Raw genomic sequence first — 24444 nt, forward strand, 5'->3', positions numbered from 1 at the left:
TTAGAAACTTCGGTCTACTACCACGTTTCCATCGCGGATCTAAAATACAAATGTTACGGGATGCAATGCTGGTTTGAAAATGTAATAAAACGTGAAACAACAGAGGCTAGGTGCTTGTAAGAAAATTTGGGTATTTTGGACTTACCAAAGCTGCAGGATTCCGTAAAAGATCCGGGAAGCGGTGATCACCACAACACCACAAGGAACGTAAAGTAAAAACGCGCGTTCCTCGCAAAACACGACACGCCCCCACGGCTTCTCACCTTATACATGCGAGTAGTGTTCGGTCTGGTGCCGCATCCAGACAGCAACGTGACTGCTGTTCCGCTGTCGGGTCGGGGGAGTGGCGCGTCCTTTGGACGCCTGGCGCATGGCACGAGGACGCCAGGGCACCGCCTCCCTCTTACAGACCCCAGTCACCAGGCGACATCTTCTGGACGATCCGAGAAATACTCTCCGTCTGGTCCAGGGGGGAATCAGGGAAGGAAGGGGTGGCGGAATTGGGATCAAGTCTGTCTACTGGCGCCATCCTTGAGAGAAACGGTTCTCCGAGTAAACTCGTTAGACCACGTGACTCTTCCCATGTTCTTAGACGTCGGACTTGAAGACAAACCGCCACATTCGAATTTACCGTCCTATATAGTTATTGAAGACCATATTAAAATTTAAATTTGAAGCAATTTGTTTAGACATTGAAGAAATTACAGTACTTTTGTTCCTCTGCCTTATTTAAAAACACAGTTCTAAATTTTGTTTCTTAATCCAAAGGCTGGTTTCTTTCAGGAAGATCTGAACCAGTTATATCTCAAGCTAAACGAAACGAGATGAGATGTCAGGTTCACAAGGCGGCGAGTATGAAGATGGCTGTCTCCTGGGATGTTTCACCGTGTAGTCTGGTAGAATGAGACCGATTATGTAGAGGTGATTAGTGCCTCCTTCATTAGGCCTCTTCGCCTGCTGATGGAAGCAGTGAATACCATTGAGGTGTCGGTCAGTTTCCAAGAGAATACACAGAGCAAAATTCTAGAAGACAGTCGTCTTCTTAATAAGAAATTTCCGTACGTATCTTCTCGCTTCCGAATATCAATTTGTTAATAGACTCAAACGCGGATCAATTGTAGAAATTTAAAACATAAAGTAGCCTAGGTATCGAGTACTGATAAAAATGTTCAAACACGACCAAAGAACCTTCACGCTGGCGACTGGGAACTGTTGTCGGAGTGTAGTTGAGCCCGCGACTGTTATGAGGGGTGAGGGGGTTGATGTAGGTGTCGCCACACGATATTTACCTCACCGATTGTTCCAATAAACGGAAATCGCGGGCGAAACGCTGTTGTGTTGTTGTCATGTCCTGCCAGATATTGTCAGCGCATGCGTTGTATTGTGTGTGCTGCAATTTCACATACGTTTCGTATATCGGCAGTTCGGAAAACAGTAATTGTGTATAAATACACACAAATACGCTTGTTGTGGTGAATCTGCACTCTCGCTATCGCATGCTGGCTTCCGTATGAAATAGCTTATTCTCTCTGTCCCAATTTTCTTGAACACTTCTCTGTCGGGTTACACGAGATTTATTAACTTTTTATTCTTTTGTCATTCAACAATATACATTTTATTTCACTGCCTTGTTGTTTTAACTTATTTTAACCCCTTCCCCTATTTAAAGTTGAATTTCTATAGAATTATTTACGCACGATTTGCTAAAGGAAAAATTATTTCCCCCATTTGTTTTTATACGATCGGTCAGTTTCGACCACTGTCGGACGAGTTCGGACGATGAGGGATATTGTGCATTAGATAAAGGCGTATGTCACTCTGGACCAGTTTGAAAAATAAAAGTTTCTGGAAATATGTATGACCGCGACGGCACACGCTCACTCGACATTTCCGCTGCAGTTCCGTGGTACTTCGAACACCCTGATGGTACTCAAGGCCCCCTGAACCTGACATACACAACACACCATTCGTGCGTTCGGTCAAAGTTTATTTTGCTCTATTTCTATACACATTAATTATCTACTTTATTGATGGCTCAGCAGGTCCGCTGACTTTCCACTTCATTGCAAACTGCTGAGTGATGATGGGAACACACAGTCACTTCAGAAGAAGCTTTCAGTAGGAAATGAAATTTGAACAGTCTCAGAAATATTAAAAGCTGAGGATACTTTTTGGTTTTCTATCGTAGATGGGAAAGAAAAATATACATATCAAGTTTAATGACGTCTGTAAGGAGCTTGTAGTTAAAATGATCTCGCATTTTGTGTTATATATTTCACTGGTTTCGATGTTCCTCTGGTGGAAAACCCTCGCCCCAATACAAAATTCTGTAACGAAAAACATTTTTCAGAAGTCGTAACAAGTCGTGAATATTATTGTCTTCTGGGATGTAGTTTCAGAGGTGCTTGTTGCATCCATCATCAGGGATTATCGCCCTCATCTAACCTTCCAAATACGAAGCAGAATTTTCAACCAAATTGGAGCGATGTTAATCACTGAGGTTTCCCTTCATTTTCTCCCGTCAGATTATTGGATAGTAGGCCCTGTGTTAAAAGGTGCTATTATTTCTATAGGCTGGAAATTAAAATATGTTTATGACTGAGAATTAAATAATCGTATTAATGTTAAGCAAATTCACTACAGACCTATTCAGAATTCAGCATGTGTAATTATTCTCTCATTTCTCCTTCAGGCATGCTTAAACTATGTTGCTGTCATGGCCTTGTTAAATAAGTAATTAAATATGTTCAGACATGAAATGGTAGGAATTCTCTCGTTGAAGTAACGCAGTTATTTTCTTACAGCTTGTTTCTCCGAAGTCCAATACACACAGAATTATAGAATTTAGTGACTTTACCCTACGAACAATGCCACAATAATGCAGAACACGCAATGGGTTGGTTCTGTCGGCGAAGCTGGTATCCATAAACACGTGCACTGTGTTCTTTTGTTTAAGACTCAGATTTGACCGTGTGAAGCCGAAACTCGCCTAAATGAATGCCCTAAAGAAACTCCGCACTTCACCATTACAATGATTCACTGGTTAATGAATATAATTCCTGTTTACACAGAGAATCATACGAAACCCATAAATATGAAATTCAGCATTGACTGACTATTAAATTAGGTGGTACATACAGTTACCACTCGATTCTAAAATGTTAAATAATGGGTGAGAGTGGAAACGTCTTACTTCTTAAAATTATTCGTTGTCAGGACTTTTTCCATCGTCTATTCTTTAAAATCATGACGTTTCGGTGGCTAGTTCTGTCTCCGTCTTCAGGTGAGAGGTACCTACTCTGTTGGGTCCCTTAGATAGAACTAGTCTCTGTCACTGGACAGACGATGGAAAAAGTCCTGGCAACGAATAATTTTAAGTGTAAACTATGGTCTTCAAAACCCTTTAGAACCGAGTCTTACTTCTTGTTCGATTACATTCAATTTCAGCGTCTGTTGCTTCCAAAATTTATTCCTCAATTCGATTTGTTGAGATGTACTTCGTTGTTTCGTGGCAGAATGTTTTAAGTTACTGATTAATGGTGCCAAGTTAACGCTTAACCTCTAGTACGAACCATTTCATTTGCTGTTCACTATAGAGCGTGAATTCAGAGCTGTGGTATCGTACTAACACTTTTCAAAGCAATGCGTTTGGTATATCAAATTAGAGAATCTAAATGTAATTAAATCTTCCGGGGAAGCCAGTCATGTCATATTAATACGGAACAAAAATCTGACGTGTTGGAGAGCTTCCGTCATCAGGGACTGATGAGAGGATTATCATCAAAAATTCTGTGTCACTACTGTCACAGAAAAAGAAAGCCTCTAAAACGTCTGAGTTCTATTGCTTATTGGTACAGCTGATCGTTTGAAGGACTCTAATGTAATGCATTTGGTTGTCTCAATGGGGTATCCTGATTGTAATTACAAGTAACCATTCATAATAACAAAACTTCTTGTCAGTAAATGACATAAGGGTCTGTTCCTCCACAAGCTATATGATATATTTTTCGATTCAGTCCAATTAGTCTCGATGTAGTGTGCGCTGGTCTTCGGTGTTTTCTCAGTGCAACACTCACTACTCGTGATAGCAGTAGGTAAGTGCTACATAAAACCGACCTCTGCAAACACAGTTAAAAAGAGAAGTCGTCATTGCTAAGAGCAGTATTATGCGATCCAAAGTCTAAAGTTGAGACGCCCTGGTCACTAAAGTAGAAACAAGCGGTGGGCTAGCCCTTTTGAGGAAAATGGGTTGGCTGCGACGATGGTTCTGGTTTAATGACCCTGTGGCAGGTTTCCAAGGCGAGTGGACACTAAAAGGAGAGCAGCAATTCAGGACATCAGGGCGACAGTATCTGCTATATATCCAGACACGTTATTCTGATAAGGATAAGTCTGATGAAGAATCGATACTAGCAGTAGAGGAGGAAAATAATGCACTCACCTGTTTCTGATATCCAAACGTTGATAAAGTTTGCCTATGTGGTAGAAGATTGGCGTCAGGAATCTAGGAAATGTTAATGGTAAGTATTGAGTAACTCAGTAACTTCATGAACAGAGTCATTATTGAGAAGCAATCATTCATTCCCACAACTGTGAAGACATTCTTTCGCGTTTCCGTGTGGCCTCGAAGGTTCTTTACTATGTTTAGAGCAGCCTATAAATTTATTGTGGCATGATATTTATTTGATTGCTTGTATTATCTTAGTCTGTGTAGCATCTTGAGACGCTAATATTCGTTAAGAAATCCTCTGTCTTTTATGGATCAGAATTTTGTGATTTTAGTCTTTCACAGCTGCGAGTATGAAGATCCCTATCCTTTGGATTATTGCGCCATATAGGCTGGTGGTAATTTATCCACGTTTCACAGGTGATTGCTGCCTCTGTTATCAGGGCGAAGTTTACAGACGTTTCGAAGGTTCTTGCAAAGTAAGCACCCCTGAAACGTGGGTAAAATACCACCAGATTACATGGTGCAACAACTCAGAAGACAGCCATCTTTAAACCCGAATACTCATTACTAGGGTTCGAATGTTCATGACCTAAAAAACCGAGAAATATGCATGCAAATATGCCACAAAAAAGGCAAAATATGACCTAATTTCTTAAGAAAAAATATTCGCCAAAATTTAAGAAAAAGCGTTTTGTATTTCAATTATGTTATTTATTTACATATGCATGTACAACTATAACTTTACTTGATTTCCTAGCAATTTCTATTCAAAAACCTCAGTCGCTTTAAGTTGTAAATGCCTCGTTTTGGATCAGCATCAAATGTTGAGAATACGTGCTCCTATAAAAAGAAGATAAATTTAAAAGAAGAGCCTTTCATGCATATCGAACTCATTAATTACATATAAATAAATAAACAAAATTAAAAATATTACGTACATTTCTTCATGCTCCTTTCTTGGAAGCATTGCAATATATAACGATGTGCATTTTCAAGGTCTCAAATGAAAATTTTCTAAGATTCTCGCACAATGTGGTCATGTAACTTGAGAAACTCCTTTCGACATCACAAGCGTTTCATGGCGGTATCGAAAATTACAGCGCAGAGGAGTGGTTTACTGTATAAAGAAGGAATACGTCACAAGGGCGGTCAGCAAACAGCGTGCCAATAACGACATTCGCTACATATCAGCAGCAGACATCCGTTGTTTCATCAATCGAAACCCAAATCTTATTGTCACCTACAGTACATGTAATTCTTTTCAGAACATCTTCATAACAGACAGGTACATAGTTTTTTTCGTAGTGTTGATTCGCCTGGAATTACCTGAGTCATATATTACTCCAAGAAAGTTTTGAACTGCTCATTGATCACTTTGTTCAGTGTTATGTTGGCAGAAACCGTCATTTCCACAGGTCCTTTGAAAATTCCGATGTTTTGTTTGATGGTGAAGTTGTTGCAGTGTTATCGAACAGAAGTCGTTGCTTGCTTTGATGACTGGTTTGTCGGCTCAAATTATTTTTTGTATTGCCGTATCATAATGCTGTTACACATAAATTCCCTTACCAGCTGTAACTTTAACTCCACAAGGTTTACGGAACAGAATTGTTCCATCAGAACTAAAATATTCCTCTCCGAAGTCTTTAACGTAACCTCTTAACTTCGCACTTTTAGAACACTTCACTTTCGACATCTTAACTAACTGAAGGTTCCACTGTAAATACCTGAGAAATGTAGTTACAAGTAAGAATTTTATACCCATAATATAACCAAAATATGAATTTTATCCTCAAAATATAACCAAATATGCATTTTATCCTCAAAATATAACCAAAATATTCATTTTATCCTCAAAATATAACCAAAATATGCATTTTATCCTCAAAATATAACCAATTTGACCTCAAATATGATCAAAAACATAAAAATTACCTAAATATACATTTATATGCAAAACAAATACAGTATAATTGTGATTAGAATAACCCAATTAGTGTTTAATTTCAGTTTAGAATGAAAATAGAAGCCCTAATAAAGATATGACAGACACGAACATCCGAACCCTACTCATTACCGTTTTCACGATATTCTAACACTAAGGCCCCGCAATAATTGCCCTTTTTTCTTAATGGTAAGTCAAATGGGAGTGTATGTACGTCAGAGCAGGGCTGCCGGTACAGCAGTCGCTGAAGCGTTGGAACAAAAGAACAGAAGAAGGAGACAAGTGAAGAGACGCGTATCGCTAGAGCAGGCTATCTCGTGGTCACCTAATGGCAGTTCCATGTTCCTTCGCATCCAATCGAGTTGGATGAATGCCAGACGCCTACCAGCGCCACGACGCGATCTACCACTTTAATTGCACTGTGTGTAACTTAATTGGGCGTCGCGCTTACCGTCGTATCTCAACGAAAACCACGACTTTTAAAATGCGCAATACTTCTACCCCGACAATGAAGGAATTAGAGTAAACAGTCGGACATCAAATGCCGTCCTACCGCTTTCAAGTTTGACGGTGATGTTGGTCCAGTATCCATCGCCAAATTGCATACTTCAAAACCATATTAAAATTGTAAGTTGCAACACGAACAGTGCAGCTCAGGGAGTAAAGAGAGGTCAGAACTCGCACATTAGCAAATACAACAACGCTATTTGGTGACGTAGAGCCGAGCAGTGAGTTAGGGCTGTGGGCTCTTTTCGTGGCCTTCAGGACTGAAATTTGATGAAGACCTCTATATTTACAGCAGTGTTCAGCTCATTCATACACGAGATTATAGTCTCAGTCAGGTTTGTTACATTCGACAGGCCAGTAATTTAATGATTTCTTGTCAACTAATAAAAGTATCTGAATTGTGTGGCTTCGTCAAGAAATTATTAATTTTGCGACAGAAAATTTATACTATCTTCTCTTTATATGTGTCACTCCCTATTAGATTATTAGGCAGAAAACAGAAAGACCTGATTAACGGGAATGGTAATAAACGTTGTGTGGACATCTGAGATGAATGCATGTTGGTAGACCTAGAAGGTCAAAGCGAGTGTTGGAAAAAAAAATTGTGAAAAGGAGAAAACATGGACGTCCGAGAGGAATGGTGTGGACAAATGCATGTAATCCAGAGGATATCCAGGAGGAAATTAGAAATTAGAACAATAAACAAACGTGGAAAACAGGAATCGGAAAACCGTAACAAATTCGATATACACAGTGTAACTCAGCCATTTGAAGCATGACATTTGTATAAATAATATATCAAATTTCAATCCATACTTCAGAGAGAACACAAGTCACCTCTGATACTGAGTTGAAGTATTGTGATAAAATCGCTATTTATTTTTATAATCGTAAGAAAGCCATCGATTGAATCGGTGGGAAAAATGCAGAATTGTGGAGTGCTAAAGCAAGTCGTGTATACAAGGTTCCGCTGTATAGCGTGACAACAGCTGACGGCCTATGAATTTCTAAAAAGTTTCTACACGCATTTATTTTTTATTCTGAAAGATTCTGAGGAAAGCTTTGATTGCTATTTCGTCTGCTGCTTCACGTACAAGTGTTATTGGTCTCAAAACCGTAACGCAAAATGTAAGTTTTCGTGTAGAAATTGTGTCGGATGCAAGGTGTTGTAGGATCAGAATTAAACACTGGGAAAGTCTGTACTAAATTATGTAGATTTTTAATAAAACGTACTGTGATAACCTGTCATTTCTACGTACCTACTCTCAATAGCTAATATTTCTTTAAAATATTGCCAAGGCGGATTACTGGGCACATCGCAACAGGGAAACTATTCTTGGCCCGAGGAAAGAAACATGACGGACCAATCTGCCTCATCTTGTTTTATTTCTAGTTTCGTACACCAGTCTTTAAACTCATGTTTCTCGTTTCTCTACCCTTTCTTTCTACTGAACTGCCACGTATTCTGTTTGACGTATCGGCGGGCCCCTGGCGGTTATGCCGTGCGTGTGACACAAGGGCTACCTGTTGCGCCATCCGAAGTGAGAGAGGGAGAGAGTGAGAGAGAGAGACAGAGTGAGCGGGCCAATCACCCGAGGCGTCTCACCCTGCTTGCTCGCTCCGATGGCTCAAATCACTCTCACCACCAATAATTTCCTCCGCCCGCACTGTTTTAGTCTCGTTAAATAATAAAAAAAAGGAGAGGGAATCTGAATCAATAATCATTCGCGATTCTCTTCTGAAAGCGGGCAGCCAATGTCAAAATGTTGATGGAAATAAATGGGTTATTAAACTGCTTCCTCTCTCATATAGGATATACAGCTTAACCCTCAAATTTTCGTAGTGGTGATGCCACGCTGGCAGTTGCTTGGATCAACATCCAGACGTCAATCACAAACAACTCGCGCACGCACGTACATTGATACAAAAATGTATCCTTCTTGTTCTATACACTACGAAAGAGATCCACTTTTAAAATATGAAACGAATTTAAAGGGGAAAGGGGGAGAGGCGAAGTGAATAAAAACGAATAGAATAAAGCTAACGTGAGTTTCAAATCGGAATATGATGCTTGTATTTGCATATCTATTTATGAACGTTACGGAATTACATAATTCACTTTCACTAAACTTTGGTTCCAAGGGGTCAGACAACATTCTGAAATGCCTAACTCAATTTAATTGACAGTTAACTAATGATTTTGCATAGTTACAAAGTGTTTGTTGCACTCTGAGCGTCACTAGACTTATATTTAATCCGAATCGTGTCAACATCTAATTCGATATCCGCTTTATTTCGCTTGTAGTTAAGATCAGACTTGTTACCTGTTGCTTGTTTCCACGTGTCATTGAATCCGAAAATCTTGAGAAATGCCGTGAGATTTGAGGTTATCACAGTAGTAATATGAAGATAGCTTTACGCAGTGTAGACTCGTAAGAATTTACCGACGTTTCAGAGGTGCTATTTTATGTATCGCTGTCTAAATCTCTGCGGTCATATAGCACTTGAAATGCCAGAGTTTCTTCATGTTTATATTTTTGTCTGTATTTTATGAAAATTATGAATGTGCACTTTATAATTTCAACGATGAATACCTTGCTATGCTTTAATATCTCACTAAAAATGGTGTTTTTGTTGGAAAGGGTCCTTTGGGGTATTGATTTGGATTTGTTGGTTTGTACCGATCACAGTCGATTTGTATTACGGAGGTCACGGATTCAAAACTCGATTTGGAGACGGATGGCCAGACTGAGAGCCGTCGTAGTTTTTCCAATTGTCCAGACAAATGCTGGAGTAAGGGCTCTATGTGAAATTAGACCACAAAGCTGATCAAAATGGAGACAAAGTAAAACTAAAAATGACCATCTTCTGGGCTGTAGCGCTGTATAATCTGGTGCTACAAGTCAGAAGACAGTCATCTTCGAAAACATCGCGGTGAGAACCTCAAATCCTACAAAGTAAAATTAGATTTCGATAAAAGCCATATCAAACACAGTGGTGAAACCGATTTCCTATTATTATTATTATTATTTTATTAGGACAACAAATCTTACAATTCATTTTGCAGTTCAGTAAATTATACAACTGATTATCCTTTATTGTGGAACGCAACTTATTCAGCTTAACTTAACGGTTTGCGTGTGTGATTCTGTAAGAATACAGATTAGGATTAGCCTTAGAATTAGTGTTAATGATATGAAATGAAGTACTGTATACAATTTATGTTTCAGGACTAATTGATCTGCTTTAACATAGATGTCGTTTATAATTTTCAAAGTCAGAATAATCGAATAACCAAACACGTCATTAGAGTTTTTGAAACCTATTAGCTGCCAATTACGATTATGGCACATGCAGTGTGGCTCATAAATATATTACTAATATCATTAGCCTAACCACAGATAGTAGTTTTAGCTGATTATCATACTTGCACAATGCAATAATGTAATAATGTCGCGGGCAGGGTGTGACCCATTTATGAAGTCCGTAGTGAAAGGGATGTGATAATATATCAACCTGAGAATGAAACTTTAATGTCTCTACAACTATCGCTCATTCTACATAAAACAGGCAATTTTAAACAGAATAATGCTACCAAACTTGTTCATAATTATTTGTAAACATTGTACCAACAACAATGCTGTTAAATTTAGCAATAATTTGACTCATAATCATATGGATAGGTTACTGTAGCCGTTTGCGTTAATAATTTTACTTTCATGCTTTTTCTATGTTTCTCAATGACGTAATCCGTACGACATAAAATTTAACAATCTAGGTACCTAGAGACTTAGTAGTTGATACCTCATCTTTTCATATGCTAGAAATTGTCTTCATAAGTTTAGTGTTACAGAATATCGTAGTTGACATTTCTCTTCTAGTGAAAGAATTCTGTTCCAGCCTTTTGAAATTTTAATACCGTCACGTAATTTAGGATTGCAAAACCAGAAACATCACAAAGTTTTATTAATTATAATATAATTTTAATAAAGGACTTACCGGATAGGTTTGAGATCTCCTTAAAGGCCGCCACTTCCGTTCGGCCTGATCACAACAGCACGGATAACACACAGACAAGCTAACAACAATAACAATCACACCGTGGCACGCGCGACGAGACAGACACGGACCACTCGTCCTACGTCACTTTCTTCCAAGACGTTTGTACTTTAACTTTCAACCGCCCATTGACCTGCAGATCAAAGCCCCATCACAAAAGACGTTACTTAAGAAGTTCCCTCTCCAACCTCCTAACCGCCGCTTACATAAAAAAAGTTTTACTTCCCAGAAGATGCCATTTAAACGACCCCCTCCCCACAACAAACCCTCTCGTCCTTTGAGAATCCATTCTGGTTCCACAGGAGTTAAAGCTCTTCGCAGTTTCCGTTAAGAAAGAGGGGAGAAAACACAACCCCCTCCCCAGAATTCAAGACGGTTGCTTGTTGTACTGGTTTCCGTGAGATGTCTTAGAATCCGTTGCTGTGGAAGAATGACTTAAGAAATAAGTTGAGTGAGAAGGGCTCGGGACGCGTCTTAAACATACGGGCGTAACGTTTAAAGCATCTGCCACAGGAGGTGTGTTGAGTGCTTCGAAGATGCGGGCACAAACTAAGTCACACATCTGTCTTGAAAAGAAGTATAACGGACAGATAGACCTATTTCGTTTGATATCCGAAGTGGTAAGAAGACGGTCATATGTTTGCGTGCAACTCAGGACGCAGGTTTACTCTCTCGCAGATGACGCAACTGTTAAGTTGTCTTTAAATTACACCGAATAACTTTAATAGCCACGAGCATTCGTTTACGGATTTCAAGCTCCTTGATCAGATATTATGTCTTCATATATCTGTCACGTAAACTGGAAATGAACGATATTGCTTTATGTAAAGGTAATTTGAACCTAGAACCATTTTTAATTACTATTCCAGTTCATCGTGCGGTTGACCAATTCTCAATATAAACTCGAGTTCAGGTTATCTCATTTTGACACATTTACAAACTGTACCAGTTAAAGTGAGTTCATAGTTTTACACAAATGCAGAAAATTTCTAAAAATATTTTGTACCCATCAGAAATTATAGATTTTATTTGAATGTTTGATGATTTTGTGTGCGTTTATTAAGATTATAATTACGTTACTTCTGTGAAATCCTTACTAACCATATGCTGATTATTGAAAGTATAGGAGTACAAATACATTGCACAATAAATAACTTATATAAAATATTAAAATCTCTCCTCTATGTGCGCTTGATAGTTAGTTTATCCCTGCTTTTAAATCATCTTTATCTCTTTCTTTCTTCATTATCTTCAGGGTTCTATTTCGTCTTCTTTTCCTTGGGGTCCTCTTCCATACTATGCAAATCAGTAACTAAATTCTGTACTTCCGAATAGGTGGAGCTAACCATATAAGACAGCCATGTCTAAGTAGCTAATCAAGGCTGCTTTTGAAATCATCGCTATAATCTTGATAGAACTTCTGACATAATGTGAATTCTGCAGAACAAGAAGTAACAATGGGAACTGGTAAACACTAGTATAGTCTACCTTTATGGTTTGCTATGAAAACAGTGTCTAACTTCTAACGAATGAAGCCCAACGTCATCTTAGTCCATCTTTAAACCGTTAATTTGCAGTAAACTTAAGATAGCCTCTTTTATGGCCCCGGATAGTGCAGCGTAATGAAGCCAGATGGTGTTAGTTTTGTTATTGGTGTTCCTGTAACAATATTCGAGAAATCTTCATTCAATATTCAGTTTTCGTGCCTGTAGCAATGCAAGACAATGCCATAAAACGCGCGACATCAACTGATTGAATGTACATCTACTAGTTACTACTCGTTAAGTTATTAATGATGTCATCAGATGGACGCCTTTGTTGAGTAGCCACAGTACAGATTGTCTACCGATGACGTAATACGGCGTTTTGTAAAATGATGCAAAGGTTGCATTAGTGCCCCTTATTCATAACAACGATTTAACGCTCTGCACACTTTTAATCTACACGAAGCCACGTCATAGTCATTCATTTGTTGTTTATTTTGATATTCCTGTTTACCAGGCTTAAGTTTTAATAATTCAAGGCAGTATGCAGCCTACCGCCAAGTTTATTTAATTTATACTTAAACGTAGTTAAAGCTGAAATATCTCAGCTACCATTTACCTGTTAATTTTCAAACAACTGATTGTTTAAATATTTGATAAGCTTGTGTGGGATTTGAGGTTTTTACCGCGGTGAAGATGTCAATGTTGTTCTTCTGGGTTGTAACGCCCCGTGAACATATAGGTAGAAGCTGGAAAATTCATGCTCCTCCGAAACGTCTTGATTCTTGAGTGTTAGGTCAAAATTATTTCTTCAGCACACTTTCCTCAAATACTCTCAATGCTCGTCGCTTATGTCAGTTGTTGAGTTTTAGATCTAAGCAAGAAAGCAGAAAACATTAATTTTGCAGTGTATCTTAAACGTTTTCAGATAACATACTGCAACAATATGTTCTTATATGAATGTAAGCAATCTTTCCCGAATTCTGTGAGTTTAAACAAAATGTTAAATCTGAAATTTTAAATTTTATTTAAGGCATTATATTACGTTATGCTATGTGTGTACCGTATTTTTGTTACAATTTGAGATGTGATATTATTTATTTCTGTGAACGACATATGAAAATAAATCATTTTTCATTTAATTTGCCGAAAACGAGATTCCATGGAAGAAATAAAATTCTCTGCTTTATATTTCATGCTGGCTGTCAATTAAAAGACTGAAATGTCTAGTTGTGTTCATGATGTCTTAATCATAGTTTTTGGAATTCAAATAGTTACTATGTTTTTAATATCTAACGTGAATACTTATTAAATTTTAAAAAAATACCAAATATAAATTACATTAGTATGTGTAAAATTTCTTCTCTAGTGGAATAATTAAGAGTCTGATAACTAACTCCATCTATTGTACCGGAAGATATTTCTGACCTAAAAACTTTAAATTGGTTTTGACATCTGAGATTTACATGCATCTTTCAGTAAAATCGTGAAAAGAAAGTTATTTGTAGTGCTGAATCGTGTTTGAGTCAGTAAACTGAATTATTCAGGTTCATCTCTCGTACCAGAAACTTGCACCAGAGTTCTGTAGAGCCTTAACGCAGGAACTACACAAGGCTGTCATCTGGACACAACGTTGACCAATAATTATATAATTTGGACGTAACTATAGTCTGTAAGGATATAATTTAAGCATAACATAAATTTATGAGAATATCATTTAGATGAAACAGCTGTTCATAATGACGGCTGTGCGTTTTTGAATTAATGCAGCGTGTAGCTTCTAGGTTAATGCTGGAACCAAATTCCAGATGTAATTTAAAATATCAATCGACAAGTTTCTGGAATCTTATTATGCAATATGCATAATCGTATAAATTAACTGTGTGTACTTCTGAGCCTAATCGCCTTTGTTTATGCATATCTTAATTTAATACTTTTGTGTATGGTTTTTATTTGACAGTATTTATTACACAAATTGGCAATATTTTATATTCATTGTCTGATGCTTGACTGATATTACAATTTTTAACTCATTACCGACTTACATATAAGTGTTTTCGAGTTGTTATTATTTCGTAATTGATAGGGCATTGGGAGGGAAATTAATTTTATTTGCTATAAATAAATTTATTAAATTTAATCCTGATTCAGGATATAACTTAACATAAAATAACATAATATTTATACCATCAGCTGTTTTGTAAGTTGTTTAGAATAACAGAATGTTTCTTTCTGCAATTTCAGGAAGCAACTTGATGGACCTGCGATCCGGCTAGACAGACAGAGGTAAGTTCTGAGACAGTAACTTAAAACAAGGATCTGCTGGTATCTGTATACCACCAATAATTGACTGATTCAAGTCTACTAATTAAACCCAGTTCACGTCGTCAAATTTATTTTAATTAGTTTCATTAGAATATTATATTTTAAAATGTTCCCTACTGTCACAAGTCTTTTCTATCCATTTAGTTTATCAACCGAAACGTCTGTTTTTTATTTCCTCCTTCCTTCCCCGATTAAACTTTTCTGATTGTTCTCGTATCATCAGCGGATTCAGGCTTAATTTCAGATAAGCTGCATTGTTGGTGATCCCAGTATATGAGGCGCGTGTCCGTTGTCCGCAGAAAATTGCCACCCGTTCCGCACGAATCACTAACTGGGCGTCACGCCACAGTGATCTTCGCCCGTGCGCTCGACAGGTGAGCTCTGCTCCGTTACGCCCCCTGACCACAACCGAAATTCTAACGAGAATCCTTTACTTGCCAGAAGACGGCCGACACACGCCCTTCCTCAGACTGTCTCTGCCACAAACTGACTGCATTGCTTATTAGCCAGGCATTCGGTTTATTCAACATCGTTGTTAATATCTCAGAATAGATAGCATCGTTTAACAGGATGTGTAACCCTTCAAGCCTTAGAGAGAGAGAGAGAGAGAGGGAAAGTGGGGGAGTACCAATTAGCACTACTGTTTTAATAGGGGAGACATAAATTTGATAATATTAAAATGGGTCTTACGAAAATGGCGATGCAGAATGTTGATTCATGTGGATCATGATAGGGACCGGTGGCATGCTGTTGTGAACTCGGTGATGAGCATTTGTGATCCGTAAAAGACAATGTCTTTGTCACTAACTGACGGATTTCATTTCCAATCTTTGTCGTAAAAAAATCAAACCTTAGACTCGTGTTTATTTATCTTAGGATCCATGTCAATTCGGTGTGTACTGACTGACGAACCTCGTTTGCGTGATGAAGGAGCTGTGTACAGCAGATGCTGTTGTCTTTTCGTCACAGCGAGCGTTTTAAGACAAATGATCTTAGAACATCTGGAACCGCAAGGGCGGTTCCCTCGTCCCTTCTTCAGGGAGCCTAAAGCATTACCAGATTAAAGTCTCGCTGCAGGAGCCGTGAAGCCACAGCTGATTGCATCGCTTGGCGCCGGGAACTCGGAGACCCGACCCTGTGATACACAGCCACAAGTAAACAATTTTCGTTTGATGCTTCGTTGTTTCTAGTTTGGACATTTTACACTTTTCTTTATTCGTGTGTGGTTTATGACAAATGACAGTAGAGTTACAGGTGTTACACCGTCACATTTTACGTTGCTCCTTGTAGTGAGATTTGAGGTTCTGACGGCGACGAGTAAAAATAAGATTGTCGTCTGTGTTGAAATCGATTTTAATCGTTGTAGTAAGATTTCATTCATACCCAGATAAATGAGATATAATAACGGATAGACAAAGTGCTGAAATTATTGATTGTATTAAAATTTTCTCAAGAGATGTTTAAGGCCTAAACCGAGTGTAATAGATGAAATTTATTTTTATAGCCGCAGAACATAACCTTCTGGCCACTACCGCTCTACGTGAGCGGATAACAATCATGTTCTCCCTGTGTGGGCGTCACCTTTACAATCAACGAAAAATAAATTTGTAATCCTGAGAAGAGCGGCGCAGAATCTGAGAAGCAACACGTGCAAGAGAGGGCCTCCATTTCCTGCTAGCCGCCAGGCCACTCGGCGTGTCAATATTTGCCCCTCAGAGAAGGCCTTGTTCTCGGCTATTAGCAGCATTCCGCACGTCATTCAGCCTGTAAAGCCGCCTGGAAGACTCCTTCCTCTGTCTGCTAGATACAAATTTTAAAAAAACTGTTCATAAAATCAAGGCCCAGCCCAGAACTCGCGCTGAACAGTTATAAGTTGGGTGTTCCTTAAAGGGATGTTCTAAAATACAGTTCGCGGATGCGTGTTGGAATAATTAATTAATGTTTTTGCTAAACGAGTAAATTTTGTTTTACTTTCAGACACCTTCGAAATTCGCAAACTTTTACAGCCGGGTTAATCGTAGTCCGCTGTTATTGACGAGACATTTACTTTGAAATGCGTTATTCGAAATAAGCATTTACTCAGGGAAGGTTAGCACTGAGAAGTGTAATCTCCTGCAACCATGGCACTGACGAAAACGGATATTATTATATTAGGTCTATATTCCTGCTTCATCACCACTACTATTGTCATCGTCCAATTTCTCCTACTTCTCTTTCCCTCCTCATTATCGACGTCGTCTTATGCCTTACGCGTAGCGTAGTACTGTTAATCACGCCTTAGACTGTTAGTTTAAAATGGCCAAATTCCATAGCAACATCCGGTAACATTTCATACGTACTTCCTTCCATACCATGTATGAGTCCCTCCGCTTGGATCGGAAGAAATAAAAAGAATAATCCTCGGAATTAATTACAGTCTAAACCGAAACTTTCTTACAGAGCGAGGACTTGGACAAAACCACTTTCCTATCAAGGATGACTAAGCAGGTGAATGGTTTAAAGCGTGGCCAAAGGTGGGTCGCTTGCCCTCAGGAAAGCTGACTGTGTGACTCGCTCCCTTCTCCCTGTGTACAGTTACGACACTATTTTCGTGTAAACTTTTAAGCATTAGAAGCCTCTGTTTTGTCTTTAAACAGAAGGGCACTACAGTTGAAGATTTCTGTCTTCTGGGTTTTTGAGCTGTGTAGTCTGGTCGATATTTACCAACGTTTCAGAGGTCATACTGCCTCCGTCATCAGGGCGATCATCGCCCTGATGACGGAGGCAGTATGATCTCCGAAACGTTGGTTAACATCGACCAGACTACACAGCTCAACAACCCAGAAGACGGAAATCTTCATACTCACCGCTGTGAGAACCTCAAGTCTTACGACACTACAGTTGTTCAAAGAGCATGTATTTGGCAATATTTCGCAGCCAGTCTTGGAAATACCAAAATAAATTATCCGAGGTTTTCACGGGTGTGAATATGTTGCTCTTATGAAGATGGAGGCAGTACGCTCCTGTCAAGTTAGCAAGTGAGCATTTACTCCTGTCACTAATGATCAACTATTTGCTATGCAATAATAATCTGTTTCCGTTTGTGCTGAAGAACATAATCAAATTACAAAGTAATTTACCAGTAATTAAATACACAATAATGATGCTGCTAACAATAACCCTTCCAGATACCTTTATCTTGCAAACTTTGCACACGAATATGCCATTTTATGATTTGAACGTTCCCAAACACAGTCAGTACTAATCTGAATGTTCTGCTTATACAAAAGGAAGGAAGTGAATTAACATTGCGGTCAGAAAGGGGAAGAACTAATATCCTTCCGTGCTATCACACATGAATCCAAATGTTTGCGTGGCTTACTTCGCCTTATCTCGTATCTGTTTTAGGAAGGGAAAAAGACGGCTTGTCTCACGCACAGTCAGAAGCAGAAGCATAGGTGTATGAGGAGTTGGCCGGTAAACTCGTGTTTCCGAGTTGTCCTTTTCGTGATCCGCTACCAGTATCTTTCATTACTATCGCCATATACTAAACGCTACTTTTCCTAGCCTCAGCATAGTGTCCCATGGTCACAATAGACTCGTATCTTGGCGTGCTTTCGAAGCACGACAACTTCCAATAAAGCACGCATATCCTCCTTGTCTCTCATATGCCGTCACGTAAAACCCCTCAGTTACCACCTTCCACTTTTTGTGGATTACAATCTGATACCAAACACAGCGTTATAATGCTTGAAAGAAGTAAGGCCGATTTCTGGATGGCTGTATATATGGCAGGCGCATGAATTTTAGATGATGAAAGGAGTAATTCACTGCTTCAAGTATCATTATGATTCTCGTACTGTGTGAATCGCAGTGGTGCGTTATTGAATTCAGTAGTAACATCGGCGTTAGGCAACTTGTGTGCCGTCACACGATTTAAGGTCCGTAGCTAATTTTTATAAGAAACTGTATATTTGCATGTAATGTTTATATTTTTCTTAAGAAAATTTCCATTTCAAGTAAAGTTTTCACCAGACTTCGCCTTTCCGTCATTTGTTACATAACAGCAAACAGTTTTATTGTAGATTTCTGTCTTCTGGGTTGTTGCGCTGTGTAGTCTGGTCGATGTTTACCAACGTTTCAGAGGTCATACTGCCTCCGTCATCAGGGCGATGAGTATGAAGATTTCTGTCTTCTGGGTTGTTGCGCCGTGTAGTCTGGTCGATGTTAACCAACGTTTCAGAGGTCATACTGCCTCCGTCATCAGGGATATGAAGATTTCTGTCTTCTGGGTTGTTGCGCTGTGTAGTCTGGTCGATGTTTACCAACGTTTCAGAGGTCATACTGCCTCCGTCATCAGGGATATGAAGATTTCTGTCTTCTGGGTTGTTGCGCTGTGTAGTCTGGTCGATGTTTACCAACGTTTCTGAGGTCATACTGCCTCCGTCATCAGGGATATGAAGATTTCTGTCTTCTGGGTTGTTGCGCTGTGTAGTCTGGTCGATGTTTACCAACGTTTCAGAGGTCATACTGCCTCCGTCATCAGGGCGATGAAGATTTCTGTCTTCTGGGTTGTTGCGCTGTGTAGTCTGGTCGATGTTTACCAACGTTTCTGAGGTCATACTGCCTCCGTCATCAGGGATATGAAGATTTCTGTCTTCTGGGTTGTTGCGCTGTGTAGTCTGGTCGATGTTTACCAACGTTTCAGAGGTCATACTGCCTCCGTCATCAGGGCGATGAAGATTTCTGTCTTCTGGGTTGTTGCGCTGTGTAGTCTGGTAGATGTTTATCAACGTTTCAGAGGTCATACTGCCTCCGTCATCAGGGCGATGAAGATTTCTGTCTTCTGGGTTGTTGCGCTGTGTAGTATGGTCGATGTTTACCAACGTTTCAGAGGTCATACTGCCTCCGTCATCAGGGCGATGAAGATTTCTGTCTTCTGGGTTGTTGCGCTGTGTAGTCTGGTAGATGTTTATCAACGTTTCAGAGGTCATACTGCCTCCGTCATCAGGGCGACGAGTATGAAGATTTCTGTCTTCTGGGTTGTTGCGCTGTGTAGTCTGGTCGATGTTTACCAAAGTATCAGAGGTCATACTGCCTCCGTCATCAGGGCGACGAGTATGAAGATTTCTGTCTTCTGGGTTGTTGCGCTGTGTAGTCTGGTAGATGTTTATCAACGTTTCAGAGGTCATACTGCCTCCGTCATCAGGGCGATGAAGATTTCTGTCTTCTGGGTTGTTGCGCTGTGTAGTATGGTCGATGTTTACCAACGTTTCAGAGGTCATACTGCCTCCGTCATCAGGGCGATGAAGATTTCTGTCTTCTGGGTTGTTGCGCTGTGTAGTCTGGTAGATGTTTATCAACGTTTCAGAGGTCATACTGCCTCCGTCATCAGGGCGACGAGTATGAAGATTTCTGTCTTCTGGGTTGTTGCGCTGTGTAGTCTGGTCGATGTTTACCAAAGTATCAGAGGTCATACTGCCTCCGTCATCAGGGCGACGAGTATGAAGATTTCTGTCTTCTGGGTTGTTGCGCTGTGTAGTCTGGTCGATGTTTACCAACGTTTCTGAGGTCATACTGCCTCTGTCATCAGGGATATGAAGATTTCTGTCTTCTGGGTTGTTGCGCTTTGTAGTCTGGTCGATGTTTACCAACGTTTCAGAGGTCATACTGCCTCCGTCATCAGGGCGATGAAGATTTCTGTCTTCTGGGTTGTTGCGCTGTGTAGTCTGGTAGATGTTTATCAACGTTTCAGAGGTCATACTGCCTCCGTCATCAGGGCGATGAAGATTTCTGTCTTCTGGGTTGTTGCGCTGTGTAGTATGGTCGATGTTTACCAACGTTTCAGAGGTCATACTGCCTCCGTCATCAGGGCGATGAAGATTTCTGTCTTCTGGGTTGTTGCGCTGTGTAGTATGGTCGATGTTTACCAACGTTTCAGAGGTCATACTGCCTCCGTCATCAGGGCGATGAAGATTTCTGTCTTCTGGGTTGTTGCGCTGTGTAGTATGGTCGATGTTTACCAACGTTTCAGAGGTCATACTGCCTCCGTCATCAGGGCGATGAATCGTGCCTGAAAGACGTATCAAAAATGATGTGTAGGAGACTACATTCTTACACTAATTTAGTTTGACAGATGTGAAATGTAAGTGTTCCTGTACAGTATGTAACGATGACCTTTGTGCTAACTGCTGCAGTTATGAATCAGTTTCGTGGTTTCAATATCATGGAATGTGATTTGAAAACTGGTTTCAATGTTGACACTAACTTTCACCTTTACCAGACGGAGTGGCTAGTAGTTGTATATGAACTGTGATCAGTATTGACTTTCTCTTTGAGTGTTTGAAGGACAAAGCTACAGGTAAAATTACTGACCCCGCTCTGTTGCTATGTCGTCAGTTTACAAATGGCAAGTCTTCCTTTCTGGTGAATCAGACGCCTTCTTTAAGAGCATAACTGTATTTTCGAGCATTCAATCGTCTTAAGGCAACCTTATATTTTGTAAGCGAGCGTTCCGTTGTCTTTAAGTACAAAAATTAATGAAAGGTTTAATCACAACCTTTCTTATATTTAACCCCGTGAAGTACAGTAACAACTATATACCTATATCATATACTTAACAATCAGTAACTGTATTTTGTATTTATGAGCTATGTATTACTCTCGGTGTAAACAACCGTAATTTGCTTAAACAACATAAGAGAGCTAATCCTTGTAATGGTAACGTATTGTGTTTTCTTTTCGGTATGGACAGAATTCTTAAATATTTTAGCGCAAGAGTCGGATTAAAGAAAGATTAACAAGACTTTTCGGGGGCAGGGTGATGCTGACAGAATATTTGGATCTACAGGAGAGGTGATAGAAGGCTAAAGCGGATTGCAAAGTTAGGAGCTCCATAAATCGAATTCTTAACACAATTATTAGGACTATTGAATCAAGGAAATTTATATGAACTAGGTATTTGAATTAGCACGTACTGAAAAACCTACTTCATACATGCATGAACAACAAACCAGTCTCTTAAAATGCACATGCCCGTATAAAATGCCCAATGTCATTCTTTTACTGTACACAATGTAATAGTGATATCTGTTTGCGTTATGCTATTGCTAATGGAGCGTGTATTGTCTCTTGGATTTGAAACTACATTCAACAGGTGAGTCTGTATTATTGTGACTTGCATGCAGACATTCGTCATTTGCAAAATGAAGGGGGGAATAATACTGTACCGTTTAATAAGCCATGTTTTTGCTGGAATATGACTGAATGAATGTTTTATAAGATAAAATATTTAAATTTTACGATGTCAGACATCAAAGTAGAATGCACTTTAACGATTTCACTAGTTTTATTATAAATTCAATAAATCAGAATTAGTTATTACACACTTCCTTATTACGATGGTACCATTTTTCAGAGGAACATACTGCCTGTGCTTTAACCTCAAAGATGGAGATAGCATGTTCCTCAGAACTGCTGATACCCACTCATAAATCAACACGAAGCGCTGTCTTGACTGAAATTGTTCTTGGTTCGCATTAGTCCCTTCAAAAATGCCGAGAATGCACCTTAATTTACGTCAAAGCCGCTTCCTGCGATGTCCTCCCCAATTCGTTATTCACTAATCGTCTTATTATTCTACGCAATAAACTGAACTGCTGACAGAATAGTCAAATAAACCATATGCAAATAACAACTTGATACATTTTTAGGGATTTGCACAATTTTTATACAGAGCTGACCTAATTTACATGTCACTCACACCTACCGATAAATCCCTGTATCACTGAACATGCGATGAAGCCTGATGGCGAGACGAAATGACCACTGAAGTGCACCCGGATACCAACCCAACCAAAATAATCGAATTAAGTTTCATATCTCCACGGGAAAAAAGAGGGTAGGGTAGCTGTAACGTCTGCGGCACTGGAAATTAAATGTGATTTGTCCCGAATCGTTGAATTAGTTCTATTTAACAGTGCGAAATTTTGTTTTAAATTTGTCGTTGTTGGCTGTTTATATGTTTCTTGTTAAATCAACTGAGGTTTTTATAATAGACCATCGAAATATTCCAACACTAATCTTTGACTTTATTTTATTTTTAAAGTTTTAATTATGTTTTTTTTATACTGTACTCTCCCTGAATGAAAGTAACCTACATTTCTTTTCCAAGGACAGTTAGCTGTAAGGAACTCACATCTAAGTGTTTTTGAACAATTAATTTGTAACTTATGATTACTTGTTGTAGTTCTTGTATGATCTTCGTGAATTATATATCTCCCATAGTCCACAGAGATTATCACTTGCCCTACTATATATGGCTACCGGATTTGGCGAACATAGACGCCTGAAAATAAACTAAAAATTAAAATTTAATTATAAGGGCAGTGCCTTTAAAACGATTGTAAATGTAATTTCACAGACATCAAACACGAATACATTCACAGTTATCACTGTTAATATTGGGTCATGTTAAAAAATTAGTTATACCCATAAACATGCTAGTAAATAGTAGGTCTATTACTTGAATATTATTTCCATGTATTATGTGAAAAATGTAACGTCAATAAATAATTACAGTTAGCTTCTATACCTGTAATTGAACGGTTTTGTAACAAATTCTTCAATAGGAAACAAAAAATTCCTAACCCTACCTGGAATCGAAGCTAAGTCTTCCAACTTATAGCCGGTTACCAACTGATTATCTTCAGTTTACTTTAAACGTTAGAAGTTTGTTAATTCTCTTTGTGTCTTGCTCGATTGTTTTCTATTGATACAAATGGTTTTGAGAAATAGAAACGAAAGCTTTTGGGACAAATATATATTCATAATGAATGCGATAGTAACTGTTCTTATAAAAGGCACGTAACTCATCGTTTGTCTGGCTCTGCGGAAAATTACAATTTGTTACAGGAACACACGATTTTGTCTGTCTCCACAGTAGGAATTGCTGAGCATGGATATTTTTTTTACATATTCGTATGTAAACTGTACACAAACTTTAAAACGTTGTGGGAGGCCCACTTCTGCGGTATGTTTAAATGTGATTTATATCTCTTACCTTACAGCACACAGGGGGACCAGTAAAAAAACCAACTTGAAGAGATACGCTCGCAGATGTAGCTATATAATAATTTTAAAAAAATAAACTACGAACTGTTCGCTTCGTAATAACGGTGACATTCTTTCGAGACGCCGTATTATATAAATGTTAATATTATGAACAAATATTTAAGTGTCGAATGGATATTTTAAGTGTGTGTAAATACATTAATTTTCACTTTTATTGGAAGTTGTTTCAACTTTTTGGATAATTTACTATTTAAATACGAAGTTATGTACTCTCTTCAACACCACAAAGGAAAGTAAATTAACAACAATAACCAGTTTCATTGTCTTACAGATAACAACGTACTGTTGCAAAGATGCGTTACTTAGTTATACTTAGTTACATATTCACCGTACTGAATAATCTTTCAAATAAAAGCTATAAACCTTAATAAGCTCTTTGTTGAAATCCAGTCTGTACCTAGTTTTAGGGGTAGAGCATGTGAAAATTCGTACAGAAATAACCTCCCTATTGTGCTTAATTTTGTAAATGTAGTGGGTACATAAGCATACATAATCTAATAATCACATGTACCGTCTCTGCTTTACTAAATGCAATAGCCTCTTACGTATATCAGGCTAATAATAAA

At 38.7% G+C, this 24444-nt stretch overlaps 1 protein-coding gene and 1 long non-coding RNA gene across 2 annotated transcripts in view; one reads left to right on the forward strand and one right to left on the reverse strand.

Moving 5' to 3' along the window:
* The window catches only part of pros (homeobox protein prospero), a 140037-nt gene extending 139636 nt beyond the window's left edge, over positions 1-401 (reverse strand). The window contains exon 1 of the mRNA XM_087344915.1: positions 146-401. The gene's annotated coding sequence lies outside the window, so the exon portion shown is untranslated. The remainder of the gene's footprint in view (positions 1-145) is intronic.
* LOC147874453 (uncharacterized) overlaps positions 1-24444 on the forward strand; it is a 290349-nt gene that overhangs the window by 158473 nt on the left and 107432 nt on the right. Inside the window, exon 5 of the long non-coding RNA XR_015534240.1 lies at positions 14687-14728. This is a non-coding gene — a long non-coding RNA (uncharacterized LOC147874453). The remainder of the gene's footprint in view (positions 1-14686; positions 14729-24444) is intronic.

The sequence above is a fragment of the Zootermopsis nevadensis genome, unplaced genomic scaffold, assembly GCF_977971745.1.
Source record: "Zootermopsis nevadensis isolate Lab colony 2312 unplaced genomic scaffold, Znev_1.0 Znev_ptg000008l, whole genome shotgun sequence".
Lineage (NCBI taxonomy): Eukaryota > Metazoa > Arthropoda > Insecta > Blattodea > Termopsidae > Zootermopsis > Zootermopsis nevadensis.